Here is a 27,641-nt window from a genome sequence, read left to right on the forward strand (position 1 = left end):
ATGGTATAATTTTTGATATTTTATGTATTGTATATAAAATATATTTACTGTACTTTTTGATATTTTATGTACAGTATATAATATATATTTAGTGTACTTTTTTATATTTTATGTAGTGTATGTGATATATATTTTCTCCACCTTTTGATATATTATTTCAGTGTAAAATACATTTTTGTTGTGTTTTAAACAATATTATGTGTACAGTATGTAAAATATATTTACTCTATTTTTTGATATTTTATTTACTGTATATAATATATATTGGGTGTAGTTTCTGATATTTTATGTACAGTATATAAAATATAATTACTGTATTTTTTGATAGTTTATTTACAGTATATATAATACATATTTGGTGTACTTTTTGATATTTTATATACAGTATTAATATATATTTACTGTACTTTTTGATATTTTATTTACCGTATATAATATGTATTTGGTGTACTTTTAGATAATATTATATGTACAATATATGAAATGTATTTACTGTACTTTTTGATATTTTATGTACAGTATATAATATATATTTGGTGTACTTTTGATATATTATGTAAATTATATAATACATAATTGGTGTTGTTTTTGATATTTTACATACAGTGTGTAATATATATTTACTGTACCTTTTGATATTTTATTTACAGTATATAATATACATTTAGTATAATTTTTGATATTTTATGTACAGTATATAAAATATATTTACTGTACTTTTTGATATTTTATGTACAGTATATAATATATATTTAGTGTACTTTTTTATATTTCATGTACTGTATGTGATATATATTTACTCTAACCATTGATATTTTATTTGAGTGTAAAATACATTTTTGGTGTTTTTTTAAACAATATTATGTGTACATTATGTAAAATATATTTACTCTAATTTTTGATATTTTATTTACTGTATATAATATATATTGGGTGTACTTTTTGATATTTTATGTCCAGTATATAAAATATAATTACTGAAATTTTGATAGTATATTTACAGTATATATAATACATATTTGGTGTACGTTCTGATATTTTATGTACAGTATGTAATATATATTTACTGTAAATTTGATATTTTATTTACAGTATATAATATGTATTTTGTGTACTTTTAGATAATATTTTATGTACAATATATGAAATATATTTACTGTACTTTTTGATATTTTATGCACAGTATATAATATATATTTGGTGTACTTTTGATATTTTATGTAAATTATATAATATATAATTGGTGTTGTTTTGGATATTTTACACACAGTGTGTAATATATATTTACTGTGCCTTTCGATATTTTATTTACAGTATATAATAAACATTTGGTATAATTTTTGATATTTTATGTACAGTATATAAAATATACTTACTGTACTTTTTGATATTTTATGTACAGTAAATAATATATATTTAGTGTACTTTTTTATATTTTATGTACTGTATGTGATATATATTTACTCCAACTTTTGATATATTATTTCAGTTTAAAATACTTTTTTGGTGTTTTTTAAACAATATTATGTGTACAGTATGTAAAATATATTTACTCTAATTTTTGATATTTTATTTACTGTATATAATATATATTGGGTGTACATTTTGATATTTTATGTACAGTATATAAAATATAATTACTGTATTTTTTGATAGTATATTTACAGTATATATAATACATATTTGGTGTACGTTCTGATATTTTATGTACAGTATGTAATATATATTTACTGTACTTTTTGATATTTTATTTACAGTATATAATATGTATTTTGTGTACTTTTAGATAATATCATATGTACAATATATGAAATATATTTACTGTACTTTTTGATATTTTATGTACAGTATATAAGATATATTTGGTGTGCTTTTTATATTTTATGTAAATTATATAATATATAATTGGTGTAGTTTTTGATATTTTACATACGGTGTGTAATATATATTTACTGTACTTTTTGATATATTTACAGTATATAATATACATTTGGTATAAATTTTGATATTTTACGTACAGTATATCAAATATATTTACTGTACGTTTTGATAGTTTATGCACAGTATATAATATATATTTAGTGTACTTTTTCTATTTTATGTACTGTATGTGATATATATTTACTCCACCTTTTGATATATTATTCCAGGGTAAAATACATTTTTGTTGTGTTTTAAACAATATTATGTGTACAGTATGTAAAATATATTTACTCCAATTTTTGATATTTTATTTACTGTATATAATATATATTGGGTGTAGTTTGTGATATTTTATGTACAGTATATAAAATATAATTACTGTATTTTTTGATAGTATATTTACAGCATATATAATACATATTTGGTGTACTTTTTGATATTTTATGTACAGTATATAATATATATTTACTGTACTTTTTGATATTTTATTTACCGTATATAATATGTATTTGGTGTACTTTTAGATAATATTATATGTACAATATAGGAAATATATTTACTGTACTTTTTGATATTTTATGTACAGTATATAAAATGTATTTGGTGTACTTCTGATATATTATGTAAATTATATAATATATAATTGTTGTAATTTTTGATATTTTACATACAGTGTGTAACATATATTTACAGTAATTTTTGATATTTTATTTACAGTATATAATATACATATCGTATAATTTTTGATATTTTTTGTACAGTATATAAAATATATTTACTGTTCTTTTTGATATTTTATGTACAGTATATAATATATATTTAGTGTACTTTTTTATATTTTATGTAATATATGTGATATATATTTACTCTAGCTTTTGATATATTATTTCAGTGTAAAATATATTTTTGGTGTGTTTTAAACAATATTATGTGTACAGTATGTAAAATATATTTACTCTAATTTTTGATATTTTATTTACTGTATATAATATATATTGGGTGTACTTTTTGATATTTTATGTACAGTATATAAAATATAATTACTGTATTTTTTGATAGTATATTTACGGTATATATAATACATATTTGCTGTACTTTCTGATATTTTATGTACAGCATGTAATATATATTTACTGTACTTTTTGGTAATTTATTTATAGTATATAATGTGTATTTTGTGTAGTTTTAGATAATATCATATGTACAATATATGAAATATATTTACTGTACTTTTTGATATTTTATGTACACTATATAATATGTATTTGGTGTACTTTTGATATTTTATGGAAATTATATAATATATAATTGCTGTAGTTTTTGATATTTTACATACAGTGTGTAATATATATTTACAGTAATTTTCGATATTTTATTTACAGTATATAATATAGATTTGGTATAATTTTTCATATTTTTTGTACAGTACATAAAATATATTAACTGTTCTTTTTGATATTTTATGTACAGTATATAATATATATTTTGTGTACATTTTTATATTTTATGTAATGTATGTGATATATATTTCCTCTACCTTTTGATTATTATTTCAGTGTAAAATACATTTTTGGTGTGTTTTAAACAATATTATGTGTACAGTATGTAAAATATATTTACTCTAATTTTTGATATTTTATTTACTGTATATAATATATATTGGGTGTACTTTTTGATATTTTATGTACAGTATATAAAATATAATTACTGTATTTTTTGATAGTATATTTACGGTATATATAATACATATTTGCTGTACTTTCTGATATTTTATGTACAGCATGTAATATATATTTACTGTACTTTTTGGTATTTTATTTATAGTATATAATGTGTATTTTGTGTAGTTTTAGATAATATCATATGTACAATATATGAAATATATTTACTGTACTTTTTGATATTTTATGTACACTATATAATATGTATTTGGTGTACTTTTGATATTTTATGGAAATTATATAATATATAATTGCTGTAGTTTTTGATATTTTACATACAGTGTGTAATATATATTTACAGTAATTTTCGATATTTTATTTACAGTATATAATATAGATTTGGTATAATTTTTCATATTTTTTGTACAGTACATAAAATATATTAACTGTTCTTTTTGATATTTTATGTACAGTATATAATATATATTTTGTGTACATTTTTATATTTTATGTACTGTATGTGATATATATTTCCTCTACCTTTTGATTATTATTTCAGTGTAAAATACATTTTTGGTGTGTTTTAAACAATATTATGTGTACAGTATGTAAAATATATTTACTCTAATTTTTGATATTTTATTTACTGTATATAATATATATTGTGTGTACTTTTTATATTTTATGTACAGTATATAAAATATAATTACTGTATTTTTGATAGTATATTTACAGTATATATAATACATATTTGTTGTACTTTTTGATATTTTATGTACAGTATGTAATATATATTTACTGTACTTTTCGATATTTTATTTACCATATATAATATGTATTTGGTGTACTTTTAGATAATATTATATGTACAATATATGAAATATATTTACTGTAATTTTTGATATTTTATGTACAGTATATAAAATGTATTAGGTGTACTTTTGATATATTATGTAAATTATATAATATATAATTAGTGTAGTTTTTGATATTTTACATACAGTGTGTAATATTTATTTACAGTAATTTTTGATATTTTATTTACAGTATATAATATACATTTGGTATAACTTTGATATTTTTTGTACAGTATATAAAATATATTTACTGTTCTTTTTGATATTTTATGTACAGTATATAATATGTATTTACTGTACTTTTGATATATTATGAAAATTATGTAATATATAATTGGTGTAGTTTTTGATATTTTACATACAGTGTGTAATATATATTTACTGTACTTTTTGATATTTTATTTACAGTATAAAATATACATTTGGTATAATTTTTGATATTTTATGTATTGTATATAAAATATATTTACTGTACTTTTTGATATTTTATGTACAGTATATAATATATATTTAGTGTACTTTTTTATATTTTATGTAGTGTATGTGATATATATTTACTCCACCTTTTGATATATTATTTCAGTGTAAAATACATTTTTGTTGTGTTTTAAACAATATTATGTGTACAGTATGTAAAATATATTTACTCTATTTTTTGATATTTTATTTACTGTATATAATATATATTGGGTGTAGTTTCTGATATTTTATGTACAGTATATAAAATATAATTACTGTATTTTTTGATAGTTTATTTACAGTATATATAATACATATTTGGTGTACTTTTTGATATTTTATATACAGTATTAATATATATTTACTGTACTTTTTAATATTTTATTTACCGTATATAATATGTATTTGGTGTACTTTTAGATAATATTATATGTACAATATATGAAATGTATTTACTGTACTTTTTGATATTTTATGTACAGTATATAATATATATTTGGTGTACTTTTGATATATTATGTAAATTATATAATACATAATTGGTGTTGTTTTTGATATTTTACATACAGTGTGTAATATATATTTACTGTACCTTTTGATATTTTATTTACAGTATATAATATACATTTAGTATAATTTTTGATATTTTATGTACAGTATATAAAATATATTTACTGTACTTTTTGATATTTTATGTACAGTATATAATATATATTTAGTGTACTTTTTTATATTTTATGTACTGTATGTGATATATATTTACTCTAACCATTGATATTTTATTTGAGTGTAAAATACATTTTTGGTGTTTTTTTAAACAATATTATGTGTACATTATGTAAAATATATTTACTCTAATTTTTGATATTTTATTTACTGTATATAATATATATTGGGTGTACTTTTTGATATTTTATGTCCAGTATATAAAATATAATTACTGAAATTTTGATAGTATATTTACAGTATATATAATACATATTTGGTGTACGTTCTGATATTTTATGTACAGTATGTAATATATATTTACTGTAAATTTGATATTTTATTTACAGTATATAATATGTATTTTGTGTACTTTTAGATAATATTTTATGTACAATATATGAAATATATTTACTGTACTTTTTGATATTTTATGCACAGTATATAATATATATTTGGTGTACTTTTGATATTTTATGTAAATTATATAATATATAATTGGTGTTGTTTTGGATATTTTACACACAGTGTGTAATATATATTTACTGTGCCTTTCGATATTTTATTTACAGTATATACTAAACATTTGGTATAATTTTTGATATTTTATGTACAGTATATAAAATATACTTACTGTACTTTTTGATATTTTATGTACAGTAAATAATATATATTTAGTGTACTTTTTTATATTTTATGTACTGTATGTGATATATATTTACTCCAACTTTTGATATATTATTTCAGTTTAAAATACTTTTTTGGTGTTTTTTAAACAATATTATGTGTACAGTATGTAAAATATATTTACTCTAATTTTTGATATTTTATTTACTGTATATAATATATATTGGGTGTACATTTTGATATTTTATGTACAGTATATAAAATATAATTACTGTATTTTTTGATAGTATATTTACAGTATATATAATACATATTTGGTGTACGTTCTGATATTTTATGTACAGTATGTAATATATATTTACTGTACTTTTTGATATTTTATTTACAGTATATAATATGTATTTTGTGTACTTTTAGATAATATTATATGTACAATATATGAAATATATTTACTGTACTTTTTGATGATTTATGTACGGTATATAATATATATTTGGTGTACTTTTGATATTTTATGTAAATTATATAATATATAATTGGTGTAGTTTTTGATATTTTACATACAGTGTGTAATATATATTTACTGTACTTTTCGATATTTTATTTACAGTATATAATATACATTTGGTATAATTTTTATTATTTTACGTACAGTATATCAAATATATTTACTGTACTTTTTGATATTTTATGTACAGTAATAATATATATTTAGTGTACTTTTTTATATTTTATGTACTGTATGTGATATATATTTACTCTACCTTTTGATATATTATTTCAGTGTAAAATACATTTTTGTTGTGTTTTAATCAATATTATGTGTACAGTATGTTAAATATATTGACTCCAATTTTTGATATTTACTTTACTGTATATAATATATATTGGGTGTAGTTTGTGATATTTTATGTACAGTATACAAAATATAATTACTGTATTTTTTGATAGTAACTTTACAGTATATATAATACATATTTGGTGTACTTTTTGATATTTTATATACAGTATGTAATATATATTTACTGTACTTTTTGATATTTTATTTACCGTATATAATATGTATTTGGTGTACATTTAGATAATATTATATGTACAATATATGAAATATATTTACTGTACTTTTTGATATTTTATGTAAGGTATATAATATGTATTTGGTGTACTTTTGATATTTTATGGAAATTATATAATATATAATTGTTGTAGTTTTTGATATTTTACATACAGTGTGTAATATATATTTACAGTAATTTTTGATATTTTATTTACAGTATATAATATACATTTGGTATAATTTTACATATTTTTTGTACAGTATATAAAATATATTAACTATTCTTTTCGATATTTTATGTACAGTATAAAATGTATATTTACTGTACATTTTTATATTTTATGTACTGTATGTGATATATATTTACTCTACCTTTTGATTATTATTTCAGTGTAAAATACATTTTTGGTGTGTTTCAAACAATATTATGTGTACAGTATGTAAAATATATTTACTCTAATTTTTGATATTTTATTTACTGTATATAATATATATTGGGTGTACTTTTTATATTTTATGTACAGTATATAAAATATAATTACTGTATTTTTTGATAGTATATATACAGTATATATAATACATATTTGGTGTACTTTTTGATATTTTATGTACAGGATGTAATATATATTTACTATAATTTTTGATATTTTTTTTACAGTATATAATATGTATTTGGTGTACTTTTAGATAATATTATATGTACAATATATGAAATATATTTACTGTACTTTTTGATATTTTATGTACAGCATATAATATGTATTTGGTGTACTTTTGATATATTATGTAAATGATATAATATATAATTGGTGTAGTTTTTGATATTTTACATACATTGAGTAATATATATTTACTGTACTTTTTGATATTTTATTTACAGTATATAATATACATTTGGTATAATTTTTCATATTTTATGTACAGTATATAAAATATATTTAGTGTACATTTTGATATTTTATGTACAGTATATAATATGTATTTGGTCTACTTTTGATATATTATGTAAATTATATAATATATAATTGGTGTAGTTTTTGATATTTTACATACAGTGTGTAATATATATTTATTGTACTTTTTGATATTTTATTTACAGTATATAATATACATTTGGTATAATTTTTGATATGTTATGTACGGTATATAAAATATATTTACTCTACTTTTTGTTATTTTATGTACAGTATATAATATATATTTAGTGTACTTTTTTATATTTTATGTACTCTATGTGATATATATTTACTCTACCTTTTGATATTTTATTTCAGGGAAAATACATTTTTAGTGTGTTTTAAACAATAATATGTGTACAGTATATAAAATCTATTTGATCTAATTTTTGATATTTTATTTACTTTATATAATATATAATGGGTGTACTTTGTGATATTTTATGTATAGTATATAAAATATAATTACTGTATTTTTTGATAGTTTATTTACAGTTTATATTACACATATTTGGTGTACTTTTTGATATTTTATGTACAATATGTAATATATATGTACTGAAATTTTTGATATTTTATTTACTGTATATAATATGTATTTGGTGTACTTTTAGATAAGATTATATGTACAATATATGAAATATATTTACTGTCCTTTTTGATATTTTATGTACAGTATATAATATGTATTTGGTGTCCTTTTGATATTTTATGTAGATTATATAATATATAATTGGTGTAGTTTTTGATATTTTATGTACAGTGTGTAATATATATTTACTGTACTTTTTGATATTTTCTTTACAGTATATAATCTACATTTGGTATAATTTTTGATATATTATGTACAGTATATATAATATATATACTGTACTTTTTGATATTTTATGTACAGTATATAATATGTATTTGGTGTACTTTTGATATATTATGAAAATTATATAATATATAATTGGTGTATTTTTTGATATTTTACATACAGTGTGTAATATATATTTACTCTAGTTTTTGATATTTTATTTACAGTATATAATATACATTTGGTATAATTTTTGTTATTTTATGTACAGTATATAAAATATGTTTACTGTACTTTTTGATATTTTATGTACAGTATATAATACATATTTAGTGTACATTTTTATATTTTATGTAATGTATGTGATATATATTTACTCTAACTTTTGATATATTATTTCAGTGTAAAATACGTTTTTGGTGTGTTTTAAACAATATTATGTGTACAGTATGTAAAATATATTTACTCTAATTTTTGACATTTTATTTACTGTATATAATATATATTGTGTGTACTTTGTGATATTTTATGTACAGTATATAAAATATAATTACTGTATTTTTTAATAGTTTATTTACAGTATATATAATACATATTTGGTGTATTTTTGATATTTTATGTACAGTATATAATATATATTTACTGTATTTTTGACATTTTATTTACAGTATATAATATGTATTTGGTGTACTTTTAGATAATATTATATGTACAATATATGAAATATATTTACTGCACTTTTTGATATTTTATGTACAGTATATAATATGTATTTGGTGTACTTTTGATATTTTATGTAAATTATATAATATATATTTGGTGTAGTTTTTGATATTTTATATATAGTGTGTAATATATATTTCCTGTAGTTTTTGATATTTTATTTACCGTATATAAAATGTATTTGGTGTACTTTCAGTTAATATTATATATACAATATATGAAATATATTTACTGTACATTTTGATATTTCACATACAGTGTATAATAAGTATTTGGTGTACTTTTGATATTTTATGTAAATTATATTATTTATTTGGTGTAGTTTTTGATATTTTACATACAGTGTGTAATATATATTTAGTGTACTTTGTGATATTTTATTTACATTATATAATATACATTTGGTATAATTTTTGACATTTTTTGTACAGTATATAAAATATATTTACTGTTCTTTTTGATATTTTATGTACAGTATATAATATATATTTAGTGTACTTTTTTATATTTTATGTACTGTATGTGATATATATTTACTCTACCTTTTGATATATTATTTCAGTGTAAAATACATTTTTGGTTTTTTTAAACAATATTATGTGTACAGTATGTAAAATATATTTACTCTAATTTTTGATATTTTATTTACTGTATATAATAATTATTGGGTGTACTTTTTGATATTTTATGTACAGTATATAAAATATAATTACTGTATTTTTTGATAGTTTATTTACAGTATATATAATACATATTTGTTGTACTTTTTGATATTTTATGTACAGTATGTAATATATATTTACTATAATTTTTGATATTTTATTTACAGTATATAATATGTATTTGGTGTACTTTTAGATAATATTATATGTACAATACATGAAATATATTTACTGTAGATTTTGATATTTTATGTACAGTATATAATACGTATTTGGTGTACTTTTGATATATTATGTAAATTATATAATATATAATTGGTGTAGTTTTTGATATTTTACATACAGTGTGTAATATATATTTACTGTACTTTTTGATATTTTATTTACAGTATATAATATACATTTGGTATAATTTTTGTTATTCTATGTACAGTATATAAAATATATTTACTGTACTTTCTGGTATTTTATGTACAGTATATAATATATATATAGTGTACATTTTTATATTTTATGTCCTGTATGTGATATATATTTACTCTACCATTTGATATATTATTTCAGTGTAAAATACATTTTTGTTGTGTTTTAAACAATATTATGTGTACAGTATGTAAAATATATTTACTCTAATTTTTGATATTTTATTTACTGTTTATAATATATATTGGGTGTACTTTTTGACATTTTATGTACAGTATATAAAATATAATTACTGTATTATTCGATAGTTTATTTACAGTATATATAATACATATTTGGTGTACTGTTTGATATTTTATGTACAGTATGTAATATATATTTACTGTACTTTTTGATATTTTATTTACAGTATATAATATGTATTTGGTGTACTTTTAGATAATATTATATGTACAGTATATGAAATATATTTACTGTACTTTTTGATATTTTATGTACAGTATATAATATGTATTTTGTGTACTTTTGATATATTACGTAAATTATATAATATATAATTGGTGTAGTTTTTGATATTTTACATACATTGAGTAATATATATTTACTGTACTTTTTGATATTTTACTTACAATATATAATATACATTTGGTATAATTTTTCATATTTTATGTACAGTATATAAAATATATTTAGTGTACATTTTGATATTTTATGTACATTATATAATATGTATTTGGTGTACTTTTGATATATTTTGTAAATTATATAATATATAATTGGTGTTCTTTTTGATATTTTACATACATTGTGTAATATATATTTACTGTACTTTTTGATGTTTTATTTACAGTATATAATATACATTTGGTATAATATTTGACATTTTTTGTACAGTATATAAAATATATATACTGTTCCTTTTGATATTTTATGTACAGTATATAATATATATTTAGTGTACTTTTTTATATTTTATGTACTGTATGTGATATATATTTACTCTACCTTTTGATATATTATTTCAGTGTAAAATACATTTTTGATGTGTTTTAAACAATATTATGTGTACAGTATGTAAAATATATTTACTCTAATTTTTGATATTTTATTTACTCTATATAATAATTATTGGGTGTACTTTTTGATATTTTATGTACAGTATATAAAATATAATTACTGTATTTTTAGATAGTTTATTTACAGTATATATAATACATATTTGTTGTACTTTTTGATATTGTATGTAAAGTATGTAATATATATTTACTATAATTTTTGATACTTTATTTACAGTATATAATTTGTATTTGGTGTACTTTTAGATAATATTATATGTACAATATATGAAATATATTTATTGTAGTTTTTGATATTTTATGTACAGTATATAATATGTATTTTGTGTACTTTTGATATATTATGTAAATTATATAATATATAATTGATGTAGTTTTTTATATTTTACATACAGTGTGTAATATATATTTACTGTACTTTTTGATATTTTATTTACAGTATATAATATACATTTGGTATAATTTTTGTTATTCTATGTACAGTATATAAAATATATTTACTGTACTTTTTGGTATTTTATGTACAGTATATAATATATATTTAGTGTACATTTTTATATTTTATGTACTGCAAGTGATATATATTTCCTCTACCTTTTGATACATTATTTCAGTGTAAAATACATTTTTGGTGTGTTTTAAACAATATTATGTGTACAGTATTTAAAATATATTTACTCTAATTTTTGATATTTTATTTACTGTATATAATATATATTGTGTGTACTTTGTGATATTTTATGTACAGTATATAAAATATAACTACTCTATTTTTTGATAGTTTATTTACAGTATATATAATACATATTTGGTGTACTTTTTGATATTTTATGTACAGTATGAAATATATATTTACTGTACTTTTTGATATATTATTTACAGTATATAATATGTATTTGGTGTACTTTTAGATAATATTATATGTACAATATATGAAATATATTTACTGTACTTTTTGATATTTTATGTACAGTATATAATATGTATTTGGTGTACCTTTTATATATTATGTAAATTATATAATATATAATTGGTGTTGTTTTTGATATTTTACATACAGTGTGTAATATATATTTACTGTAGCTTTTGATATTTTATTTACAGTATATAATATACATTTGGTATAATTTTTGATATTTTATGTACAGTATATAAAATATATTTACTGTACTTTTGGATATTTTATGTACAGTATATAATATATATTTAGTGTACTTTTTTATATTTTATGTACTCTATGTGATATATATTTACTCTAACATTTGATATTTTATTTCAGTGTAAAATACATTTTTGGTGTTTTTTAAACAATATTATGTGTACAGTATGTAAAATATATTTACTCTAATTTTTGATATTTTATTTACTGTATATAATATATATTGGGTGTACTATTGATATTTTATGTACAGTATATAAAATATAATTACTGGACTTTTTGATAGTATATTTACCGTATATATAATACATATTTGGTGTACGTTCTGATATTTTATGTACAGTATGTAATATATATTTACTGTAATTTTGATATTTTATTTACAGTATATAATATGTATTTTGTGTACTTTTAGATAATATTATATGTACAATATATGAAATATATTTACTGTACTTTTTGATATTTTATGTACAGTATATAATATATATTTGGTGTACTTTTGATATTTTATGTTAATTATATAATATATAATTGGTGTAGTTTTTGATATTTTACATACAGTGTGTAATATATATTTACTGTACTTTTTGATATTTTATTTACAGTATATAATATATATTTGGTATAATTTTTGATATTTTACGTACAGAATATCAAATATATTTACTGTACTTTTTGATATTTTATGTACAGTATATAATATATATTTAGTGTACTTTTTTATATTTTATGTACTGTATGTGATATATATTTACTCTACCTTTTGATATATTATTTCAGTGTAAAATACATTTTTGTTGTGTTTTAAACAATATTATATGTACAGTATGTAAAATATATTTACTCCAATTTTTGATATTTTATGTACAGTATATAATGTATATTGGGTGTAGTTTGTGATATTTTATGTACAGTATATAAAATATAATTACTGTATTTTTTGATAGTATATTTACAGTATATATAATACGTATTTGGTGTACTTTTTGATATTTTATGTACAGTATGTAATATAAATTTACTGTACTTTTTGATATTTTATTTACCATCTATAATATGTATTTGGTGAACTTTTAGATAATATTATATATACAATATACGAAATATATTTACTGTACTCTTTGATATTTTATGTATAGTATATAAAATGTATTTGGTGTACTTCTGATATATTATGTAAATTATATAATATATAATTGTTGTAGTTTTTGATATTTTACATACAGTGTGTAATATATATTTACAGTAATTTTTGATATTTTATATACAGTATATAATATACATTTGGTATAATTTTTGATATTTTTTGTACAGTATATAAAATATATTTACTGTTCTTTTTGATATTTTATGTACAGTACATAATATATATTTAGTGTACTTTTTTATATTTTATGTACTGTATGTGATATATATTTATTCTAGCTTTTGATATATTATTTCAGTGTAAAATATATTTTTGGTGTGTTTTAAACCATATTATGTGTACAGTATGTAAAATATATTTACTCTAATTTTTGATATTTTATTTACAGTATATAATACATATTGGGTGTACTTTTTGATATTTTATGTACAGTATATAAAATATAATTACTGTATTTTTTCATAGCATATTTACAGTATATATAATACATATTTGCTGAACTTTCTGATATTTTATGTACAGTATGTAATATATATTTACTGTAATTTTTGGTATTTTATTTACAGTATATAATATGTATTTTGTGTAGTTTTAGATAATATCATATGTACAATATATGAAATATATTTACTGTACTTTTTGATATTTTATGTACAGTGTATAAAATGTATTTGGGGTACTTTTGATATATTATGTAAATTATATAATATATAATTGGTGTAGTTTTTGATATTTTACATACAGTGTGTAATATATATTTACAGTAATTTTTGATATTTTATTTACAGTATATAATATACATTTGGTATAATTTTGATTTTTTTTGTACAGTATATAAAATATATTTACTGTTCTTTTTGATATTTTATGTACAGTATATAATATGTATTTGCTGTACATTTGATATATTATGAAAATTATGTAATATATAATTGGTGTAGTATGTGAAATTGATATTTCACATACAGTGTGTAATATATATTTACTGTACTTTTTGATATTTTATTTACAATATATAATATACATTTGGTATAATTTTTGAAATTTTATGTATTGTATATAAAATATATTTACTGTACTTTTTGATATTTTATGTACAGTATATAATATATATTTAGTGTACTTTTTTATATTTTATGTAGTGTATGTGATATATATTTACTCTAACTTTTGATATATTATTTCAGTGTAAAATACATTTTTGTTGTGTTTTAAACACTATTATGTGTACAGTATGTAAAATATATTTACTCTAATTTTTGATATTTTATTTACTGTATATAATATATATTGGGTGTAGTTTCTGATATTTTATGTACAGTATATAAAATATAATTACTGTATTTTTTGATAGTTTATTTACAGTATATATAATAGATATTTGGTGTACTTTTTGATATTTTATGTACAGTATGTAATATATATTTACTGTACTTTTTGATATTTTATTTACCGTATATAATATGTATTTGGTGTACTTTTAGATAATATTATATGTACAATATATGAAATGTGTTTACTGTACTTTTTGATATTTTATGTACAGTATATAATATGTATTTGGTGTACTTTTGATATATTATGTAAATTATATAATATATAATTGGTGTTGTTTTTGATATTTTACATACAGTGTGTAATATATATTTACTCTACCTTTCGATATTTTATTTACAGTATATAATATACATTTGTTATAATTTTTGATATATTATGTACAGTATATAAAATATATTTACTGTACTTTTTGATATTTTATGTACAGTATATAATATATATTTAGTGTACTTCTTTATATTTTATGTACTGTATGTGATATATATTTACTCTAACTTTTGATATATTATTTCAGTGTAAAATACATTTTTGGTGTTTTTTAAACAATATTATGTGTACAGTATATAAAATATATTTACTCTAATTTTTAATATTTTATTTACTGTATATAATATATATTGGGTGTACTTTTTGATATTTTATGTACAGTATATAAAATATAATTACTGTATTTTTTGATTATTTACAGTATATATAATACATATTTGGTGTACTTTCTGATATTTTATGTAGAGTAAGTAATATATATTTACTGTAATTTTTGAAATTTTATTTACAGTACATAATATGTATTTCGTGTACTTTTAGATAATATTATATGTACAATATATGAAATATATTTACTGTACTTTTTGATATTTTATGTACAGTATATAATATGTATTTGGTGTACTTTTGATATTTTATGTAAATTATATAATATATAATTGGTGTAATTTTTGATATTTTACATACAGTGTGTAATGTATATTTACTGTACTTTTTGATATTTTTTACTGTGTATAATATACATTTGGTATAATTTTTGATATTTTATGTACAGTATATAAAATATATTTAGTGTACTTTTTGATATTTTATGTACAGTATATAATATGTATTTGCTGTACTTTTGATATATTATGAAAATTATATAATATATAATTGGTGTAGTTTTTGATATTTTACATACAGTGTGTAATATGTATTTACTGTACTTTTTGATATTTTATTTACAGTATATAATATACAATTGGTATAATTTTTGATATTTTATGTACAGTATATAAAATATATTTACTGTATTTTTGATATTTTATGTACAATATATAATATATATTTAGTGTAGTTTTTTATATTTTATGTACTGTATGAGATATATATTTACTCCACCTTTTGATATATTATTTCAGTGTAAAATACATTTTTGGTGTGTTATAAACAATATTATGTGTACAGTATGTAAAATATATTTACTCTAATTTTTGATATTTTATTTCCTGTATATAATATATAGGGTGTACTTTTTGATATTTTATGTACAGTATATTAAATATAGTTACTGTATTTTTTGATAGTTTATTTACAGTATATATAATACATATTTGTTGTACTTTTTGATACTTTATGTACAGTATGTAATATATATTTACTGTACTTTTTGATATTTTATTTACAGTATATAATATGTATTTGGTGTAGTTTTAGATAATATTATATGTACAATATACGAAATATATTTAGTGTACTTTTGATATTTTATGTACAGTATATAATATGTAAATGGTGTACTATTGATATATTATGGAAATTATATAATATATAATTGGTGTAGTTTTTGATATTTAACATACAGTGTGTAATATATATTTACTGTACTTTTTGATATTTTATTTACAGTATATAATATACATTTGGTAAAATTTTTGATATTTTATGTACAGAATATAAAATATATTTAGTGTACTTTTTGATATTTTATGTACAGTATATAATATGTATTTGCTGTACTTTTGATATATTATGAAAATTATATAATATATAATTGGTGTAGTTTTTGATATTTTACTTACAGTGTGTAATATATATTTACTGCACTATTTGATATTTTATTTACAGTATATAATATACATTTGGTATAATTTTCGATATTTTATGTATAGTATATAAAATATATTTACTGTACTTTTTGATATTTTATGTACAGTATATCATATATATTTAGTGTACTTTTTTATATTTTTGTACTGTATGTGATATATATTTACTCTAACTTTTGATATATTATTTCAGTGTAAAATACATTTCTGTTGTGTTTTAAACAATATTATGTGTACAGTATGTAAAATATATTTACTCTAATTTTTGATATTTTATTTACTGTATATAATATATATTGGGTGTAGTTTGTGATATTTTATGTACAGTATATAAAATATAATTACTGTAATTTTTGATAGTATATTTACAGTATATATAATACATATTTGGTGTACTTTTTGATATTTTATGTACAGTATGTAATATATATTTACTGTACTTTTTGATATTTTATTTACCGTATATAATATGTATTTGGTGTACTTTTAGATAATATTATATGTACAATATATGAAATATATTTACTGTACTTTGTGATATTTTATGTACAGTATATAATATGTATTTGGTGTACTTTTGATATATTATGTAAATTATATAATATATAATTGGTGTCTTTTTTGATATTTTACATACAGTGTGTAATATATATTTACTGTACATTTTGATATTTTATTTACAGTATATAATATACATTTGGTATAATTTTTGATATTTTATGTACAGTATATAAAATATATTTACTGTACTTTTTGATATTTTATGTACAGTATATAATATATATTTAGTGTACTTTTTTATATTTTATGTACTGTATGTGATATATATTTACTCTACCTTTTGATGTATTATTTCAGTGTAAAATACATTTTTGGTGTGTTTTAAACAATATTATGTGTACAGTATGTAAAATATATTTACCCTAATTTTTGATATTTTATTTACTGTATATAATATATATAGGGTGTACTTTTTGATATTTTATGTACAGTATATAAAATATAATTACTGTATTTTTTGATAGTATATTTACAATATATATAATACATATTTGGTGTACTTTCTGATGTTTTATGTACAGTATGTAATATATATTTACTGTACTTTTTGGTATTTTATTTACAGTATATTATATGTATTTTGTGTAGTTTTAGATAATATTATATGTACAATATATGAAATATATTTACTGTACTTTTTGATATTTTATGTACAGTATATAATATGTATTTGGTGTACTTTTGATATATTATGTAACTTATATAATATATAATTGGTGTAGTTTTTGATATTTTACATACAGTGTGTAATATATATTTACTGTACTTTTTGATATTTTTTACAGTATATAATATACATTTGGTAAAATTTTTGATATTTTATGTACAGTATATAAAATATATTTAGTGTACTTTTTGATATTTTATGTACAGTATATAATATGTATTTGCTGTAGTTTTGATATATTATGAAAATTATATAATATATAATTGGTGTAGTTTTTGATATTTTACATACAGTGTGTAATATATATTTACTGTACTTTTTGATATTTTATGTACAGTATATAATATATATTTAGTGTACTTTTTTATATTTTATGTACTGTATGTGATATATATTTACTCTACCTTTTGGTATATTATTTCAGTGTAAAATATATTTTTGTTGTGTTTTAAACAATATTATGTGTACACTATGTAAAATATATTTACTCCAATTTTTGATATTTTATTTACTGTATATAATATATATTGGGTGTAGTTTGTGATATTTTATGTACAGTATATAAAATATAATTACTGTATTTTTTGATAGTATATTTACTGTATATATAATACATATTGGGTGTACTTTTTGATATTTTATGTACAGTATGTAATATATATTTACTGTACTTTTTGATATTTTATTTACCGTATATAATATGTATTTGGTGTACTTTTAGATAATATTATATGTACAATATATGAAATATATTTACTGTACTTTTTGATATTTTATGTAGAGTATATAAAATGTATTTGGTGTACTTCTGATATATTTTGTAAATTATATAATATATAATTGTTGTAGTTTTTGATATTTTACATACAGTGTGTAATATATATTTACAGTAATTTTTGATATTTTATTTACAGTATATAATATACATTTGTTATAATTTTTGATATTTTTTGTACAGTATGTAAAATATATTTACTGTTCTTTTTGATATTTTATGTACAGTATATAAAATCTTTTTAGTGTACTTTTTTATATTTTATGTACTGTATGTGATATATATTTACTCTAACTTTTGTTATATTATTTCAGTGTAAAATACATTTTTGTTGTGTTTTAAACAATATTATGTGTACAGTATGTAAAATATATTTACTCTAATTATTGATATTTTATTTACTGTATATAATATATATTGGGTGTAGTTTGTGGTATTTTATGTACAGTATATAAAATATAATTACTGTATTTTTTGATAGTTTATTTACAGTATATATAATACATATTTGGTGTACTTTTTGATATTTTATGTACAGTATGTAATATATATTTACTGTACTTTTTGATATTTTATTTACCGTATATAATATGTATTTGGTGTACTTTTAGATAATATTATATGTACAATATATGAAATATATTTACTGAACTTTTTGATATTTTATGTACAGTATATAAAATATATTTGGTGTACTTCTGATATATTATGTAAATTATATAATATATAATTGTTGTAGTTTTTGATATTTTACATACAGTGTGTAATATATATTTACTGTACTTTTTGATATTTTATTTACACTATATAATATACATTTGGTATAATTTTTGATATTTTATGTACAGTATATAAAATATATTTAGTGTGCTTTTTGATATTTTATGCACAGTATATAATATGTATTTGGTGTACTTTTGATATATTATGTAAATTATATAATATATAACTGGTGTAGTTTTTGATATTTTACGTACAGTGTGTAATATATATTTACAGTAATTTTTGATATTTTATTTACAGTATATAATATACATTTGGTGTAATGTTTGATATTTTATGTAGCGTATATAAAATATATTTACTGTACTCTTTGATATTTTATGTACAGTATATAATATATATTTAGTGTACTTCTTTATATTTTATGTACTGTATGTGATATATATTTACTCTAACTTTTGATATATTATTTCAGTGTTAAATACATTTTTGTTGTTTTTTAAACAATATTATGTGTACAGTATGTAAAATATATTTACTCTAATTTTTAATATTTTATTTACTGTATATAATATATATTGGGTGTACTTTTTGATATTTTATGTACAGTATATAAAATATAATTACTGTATTTTTTTATTATTTACAGTATATATAATACATATTTGGTGTACTTTCTGATATTTTATGTAGAGTAAGTAATATATATTTACTGTAATTTTTGAAATTTTATTTACAGTACATAATATGTATTTCGTGTACTTTTAGATAATATTATATGTACAATATATGAAATATATTTACTGTACATTTTGATATTTTATGTACAGTATATAATATGTATTTGGTGTTCTTTTGATATTTTATGTAAATTATATAATATATAATTGGTGTAATTTTTGATATTTTACATACAGTGTGTAATGTATATTTATTGTACTTTTTGATATTTTTTACTGTGTATAATATACATTTGGTATAATTTTTGATATCTTATGTACAGTATATAAAATATATTTAGTGTACTTTTTGATATTTTATGTACAGTATATAATATGTATTTGCTGTACTTTTGATATATTATGAAAATTATATAATATATAATTGGTGTAGTTTTTGATATTTTACATACAGTGTGTAATATGTATTTACTGTACTTTTTGATATTTTATTTACAGTATATAAAATACAATTGGTATAATTTTTGATATTTTATGTACAGTATATAAAATATATTTACTGTATTTTTGATATTTTATGTACAATATATAATATATATTTAGTGTAGTTTTTTATATTTTATGTACTGTATGAGATATATATTTACTCCACCTTTTGATATATTATTTCAGAGTAAAATACATTTTTGGTGTGTTATAAACAATATTATGTGTACAGTATGTAAAATATATTTACTCTAATTTTTGATATTTTATTTCCTGTATATAATATATAGGGTGTACTTTTTGATATTTTATGTACAGTATATTAAATATAGTTACTGTATTTTTTGATAGTTTATTTACAGTATATATAATACATATTTGTTGTACTTTTTGATACTTTATGTACAGTATGTAATATATATTTACTGTACTTTTTGATATTTTATTTACAGTATATAATATGTATTTGGTGTAGTTTTAGATAATATTATATGTACAATATACGAAATATATTTAGTGTACTTTTGATATTTTATGTACAGTATATAATATGTAAATGGTGTACTATTGATATATTATGGAAATTATATAATATATAATTGGTGTAGTTTTTGATATTTAACATACAGTGTGTAATATATATTTACTGTACTTTTTGATATTTTATTTACAGTATATAATATACATTTGGTAAAATTTTTGATATTTTATGTACAGAATATAAATTATATTTAGTGTACTTTTTGATATTTTATGTACAGTATATAATATGTATTTGCTGTACTTTTGATATATTATGAAAATTATATAATATATAATTGGTGTAGTTTTTGATATTTTACTTACAGTGTGTAATATATATTTACTGCACTATTTGATATTTTATTTACAGTATATAATATACATTTGGTATAATTTTCGATATTTTATGTATAGTATATAAAATATATTTACTGTACTTTTTGATATTTTATGTACAGTATATAATATATATTTAGTGTACTTTTTTATATTTTTGTACTGTATGTGATATATATTTACTCTAACTTTTGATATATTATTTCAGTGTAAAATACATTTCTGTTGTGTTTTAAACAATATTATGTGTACAGTATGTAAAATATATTTACTCTAATTTTTGATATTTTATTTACTGTATATAATATATATTGGGTGTAGTTTGTGATATTTTATGTACAGTATATAAAATATAATTACTGTAATTTTTGATAGTATATTTACAGTATATATAATACATATTTGGTGTACTTTTTGATATTTTATGTACAGTATGTAATATATATTTACTGTACTTTTTGATATTTTATTTACCGTATATAATATGTATTTGGTGTACTTTTAGATAATATTATATGTACAATATATGAAATATATTTACTGTACTTTGTGATATTTTATGTACAGTATATAATATGTATTTGGTGTACTTTTGATATATTATGTAAATTATATAATATATAATTGGTGTCTTTTTTGATATTTTACATACAGTGTGTAATATATATTTACTGTACCTTTTGATATTTTATTTACAGTATATAATATACATTTGGTATAATTTTTGATATTTTATGTACAGTATATAAAATATATTTACTGTACTTTTTGATATTTTATGTACAGTATATAATATATATTTAGTGTCCTTTTTTATATTTTATGTACTGTATGTGATATATATTTACTCTACCTTTTGATGTATTATTTCAGTGTAAAATACATTTTTGGTGTGTTTTAAACAATATTATGTGTACAGTAAGTAAAATATATTTACCCTAATTTTTGATATTTTATTTACTGTATATAATATATATAGGGTGTACTTTTTGATATTTTATGTACAGTATATAAAATATAATTACTGTATTTTTTGATAGTATATTTACAATATATATAATACATATTTGGTGTACTTTCTGATGTTTTATGTACAGTATGTAATATATATTTACTGTACTTTTTGGTATTTTATTTACAGTATATTATATGTATTTTGTGTAGTTTTAGATAATATTATATGTACAATATATGAAATATATTTACTGTACTTTTTGATATTTTATGTACAGTATATAATATGTATTTGGTGTACTTTTGATATATTATGTAACTTATATAATATATAATTGGTGTAGTTTTTGATATTTTACATACAGTGTGTAATATATATTTACTGTACTTTTTGATATTTTCTACAGTATATAATATACATTTGGTAAAATTTTTGATATTTTATGTACAGTATATAAAATATATTTAGTGTACTTTTTGATATTTTATGTACAGTATATAATATGTATTTGCTGTAGTTTTGATATATTATGAAAATTATATAATATATAATTGGTGTAGTTTTTGATATTTTACATACAGTGTGTAATATATATTTACTGTACTTTTTGATATTTTATGTACAGTATATAATATATATTTAGTGTACTTTTTTATATTTTATGTACTGTATGTGATATATATTTACTCTACCTTTTGGTATATTATTTCAGTGTAAAATATATTTTTGTTGTGTTTTAAACAATATTATGTGTACACTATGTAAAATATATTTACTCCAATTTTTGATATTTTATTTACTGTATATAATATATATTGGGTGTAGTTTGTGATATTTTATGTACAGTATATAAAATATAATTACTGTATTTTTTGATAGTATATTTACTGTATATATAATACATATTTGGTGTACTTTTTGATATTTTATGTACAGTATGTAATATATATTTACTGTACTTTTTGATATTTTATTTACCGTATATAATATGTATTTGGTGTACTTTTAGATAATATTATATGTACAATATATGAAATATATTTACTGTACTTTTTGATATTTTATGTAGAGTATATAAAATGTATTTGGTGTACTTCTGATATATTTTGTAAATTATATAATATATAATTGTTGTAGTTTTTGATATTTTACATACAGTGTGTAATATATATTTACAGTAATTTTTGATATTTTATTTACAGTATATAATATACATTTGTTATAATTTTTGATATTTTTTGTACAGTATGTAAAATATATTTACTGTTCTTTTTGATATTTTATGTACAGTATATAAAATCTTTTTAGTGTACTTTTTTATATTTTATGTACTGTATGTGATATATATTTACTCTAACTTTTGTTATATTATTTCAGTGTAAAATACATTTTTGTTTTGTTTTAAACAATATTATGTGTACAGTATGTAAAATATATTTACTCTTATTATTGATATTTTATTTACTGTATATAATATATATTGGGTGTAGTTTGTGGTATTTTATGTACAGTATATAAAATATAATTACTGTATTTTTTGATAGTTTATTTACAGTATATATAATACATATTTGGTGTACTTTTTGATATTTTATGTACAGTATGTAATATATATTTACTGTACTTTTTGATATTTTATTTACCGTATATAATATGTATTTGGTGTACTTTTAGATAATATTATATGTACAATATATGAAATATATTTACTGAACTTTTTGATATTTTATGTACAGTATATAAAATATATTTGGTGTACTTCTGATATATTATGTAAATTATATAATATATAATTGTTGTAGTTTTTGATATTTTACATACAGTGTGTAATATATATTTACTGTACTTTTTGATATTTTATTTACACTATATAATATACATTTGGTATAATTTTTGATATTTTATGTACAGTATATAAAATATATTTAGTGTGCTTTTTGATATTTTATGCACAGTATATAATATGTATTTGGTGTACTTTTGATATATTATGTAAATTATATAATATATAACTGGTGTAGTTTTTGATATTTTACGTACAGTGTGTAATATATATTTACAGTAATTTTTGATATTTTATTTACAGTATATAATATACATTTGGTGTAATGTTTGATATTTTATGTAGCGTATATAAAATATATTTACTGTACTTTTTGATATTTTATGTACAGTATATAATATATATTTAGTGTACTTCTTTATATTTTATGTACTGTATGTGATATATATTTACTCTAACTTTTGATATATTATTTCAGTGTAAAATACATTTTTGTTGTTTTTTAAACAATATTATGTGTACAGTATGTAAAATATATTTACTCTAATTTTTAATATTTTATTTACTGTATATAATATATATTGGGTGTACTTTTTGATATTTTATGTACAGTATATAAAATATAATTACTGTATTTTTTGATTATTTACAGTATATATAATACATATTTGGTGTACTTTCTGATATTTTATGTAGAGTAAGTAATATATATTTACTGTAATTTTTGAAATTTTATTTACAGTACATAATATGTATTTCGTGTACTTTTAGATAATATTATATGTACAATATATGAAATATATTTACTGTACTTTTTGATATTTTATGTACAGTATATAATATGTATTTGGTGTACTTTTGATATTTTATGTAAATTATATAATATATAATTGGTGTAATTTTTGATATTTTACATACAGTGTGTAATGTATATTTACTGTACTTTTTGATATTTTTTACTGTGTATAATATACATTTGGTATAATTTTTGATATCTTATGTACAGTATATAAAATATATTTAGTGTACTTTTTGATATTTTATGTACAGTATATAATATGTATTTGCTGTACTTTTGATATATTATGAAAATTATATAATATATAATTGGTGTAGTTTTTGATATTTTACATACAGTGTGTAATATGTATTTACTGTACTTTTTGATATTTTATTTACAGTATATAATATATATTTAGTGTACTTTTTATATTTTATATACTGTATGTGATATATAGTTACTCTACCTTTTGATATATTATTTCAGTGAAAAATACATTTTTGGTGTGTTTTAAAAAATATTATGTGTACAGTATGTAAAATATATTTACTCTAATTTTTGATATTTTATTTACTGTATATAATATATAGGGTGTACTCTTTGATATTTTATGTACAGTATATAAAATATAGTTACTGTATTTTTTGATAGTTTATTTACAGCATATATAATACATATTTGGTGTACTTTTTGATATTTTATGTGCAGAATGTAATATATATTTACTGTACTTTTTGATATTTTATTTACAGTATATAATATGTATTTGTTGTACTTTTAGATAATATTATATGTACAATATATGAAATATATTTACTGTACTTTTTGATATTTTATGTACAGTATATAATATGTATTTGGGGTACTTTTGATATTTTATGTAAATTATATAATATATAATTGGTGAAGTTTTTGATATTTTACATACATTGAGTAATAAATATTTACTGTACATATTGATATTTTATTTACAGTATATAATATACATTTGGTATAATTTTTGATATTTTATGTACAGTACATAATATATATTTAGTGTACTTTTTGATACTTTATGTACAGTATATAATATGTATTTGGTGTACTTTTGATATATTATGAAAATTATATAATATATAATTGGTGTAGCTTTTGATATTTTACATACAGTGTGTAATATATATTTACAGTAATTTTTGATATTTTATTTACAGTATATAATATACATTTGGTATAATTTTTGATATTTTTTGTTTGGTATATAAAATATATTTACTGTTTTTTTGATATTTTATGTACAATATATAATATATATTTAGTGTACTTTTTTATATTTTATGTACTGTATGTGATATATATTTACTCTACCTTTTGATATATTATTTCAGTGTAAAATACATTTTTGGTGTATTTTAAACTATATTATGTGTACAGTATGTAAAATATATTTATTCTAATTTTTGATATTTTATTTACTGTATATAATATATATTGGGTGTACTTTTTGATATTTTATGTACAGTATATAAAATATAATTGCTGTATTTTTTGATAGTTTATTTACCGTATATATAAAACATATTTGGTGTACTTTTTCATATTTTATGTACAGTATGTAATATATGTTTACTGTACTTTTTGATATTTTATTTACAGTATATAATATGTATTTGGTGTACTTTTAGATAATATTATATGTACAGTATATGAAATATATTTACTGTACTTTTTGATATTTTA

This window comes from Pan troglodytes, chromosome 22, assembly GCF_028858775.2.
Source record: "Pan troglodytes isolate AG18354 chromosome 22, NHGRI_mPanTro3-v2.0_pri, whole genome shotgun sequence".
NCBI classification, from domain to species: domain Eukaryota; kingdom Metazoa; phylum Chordata; class Mammalia; order Primates; family Hominidae; genus Pan; species Pan troglodytes.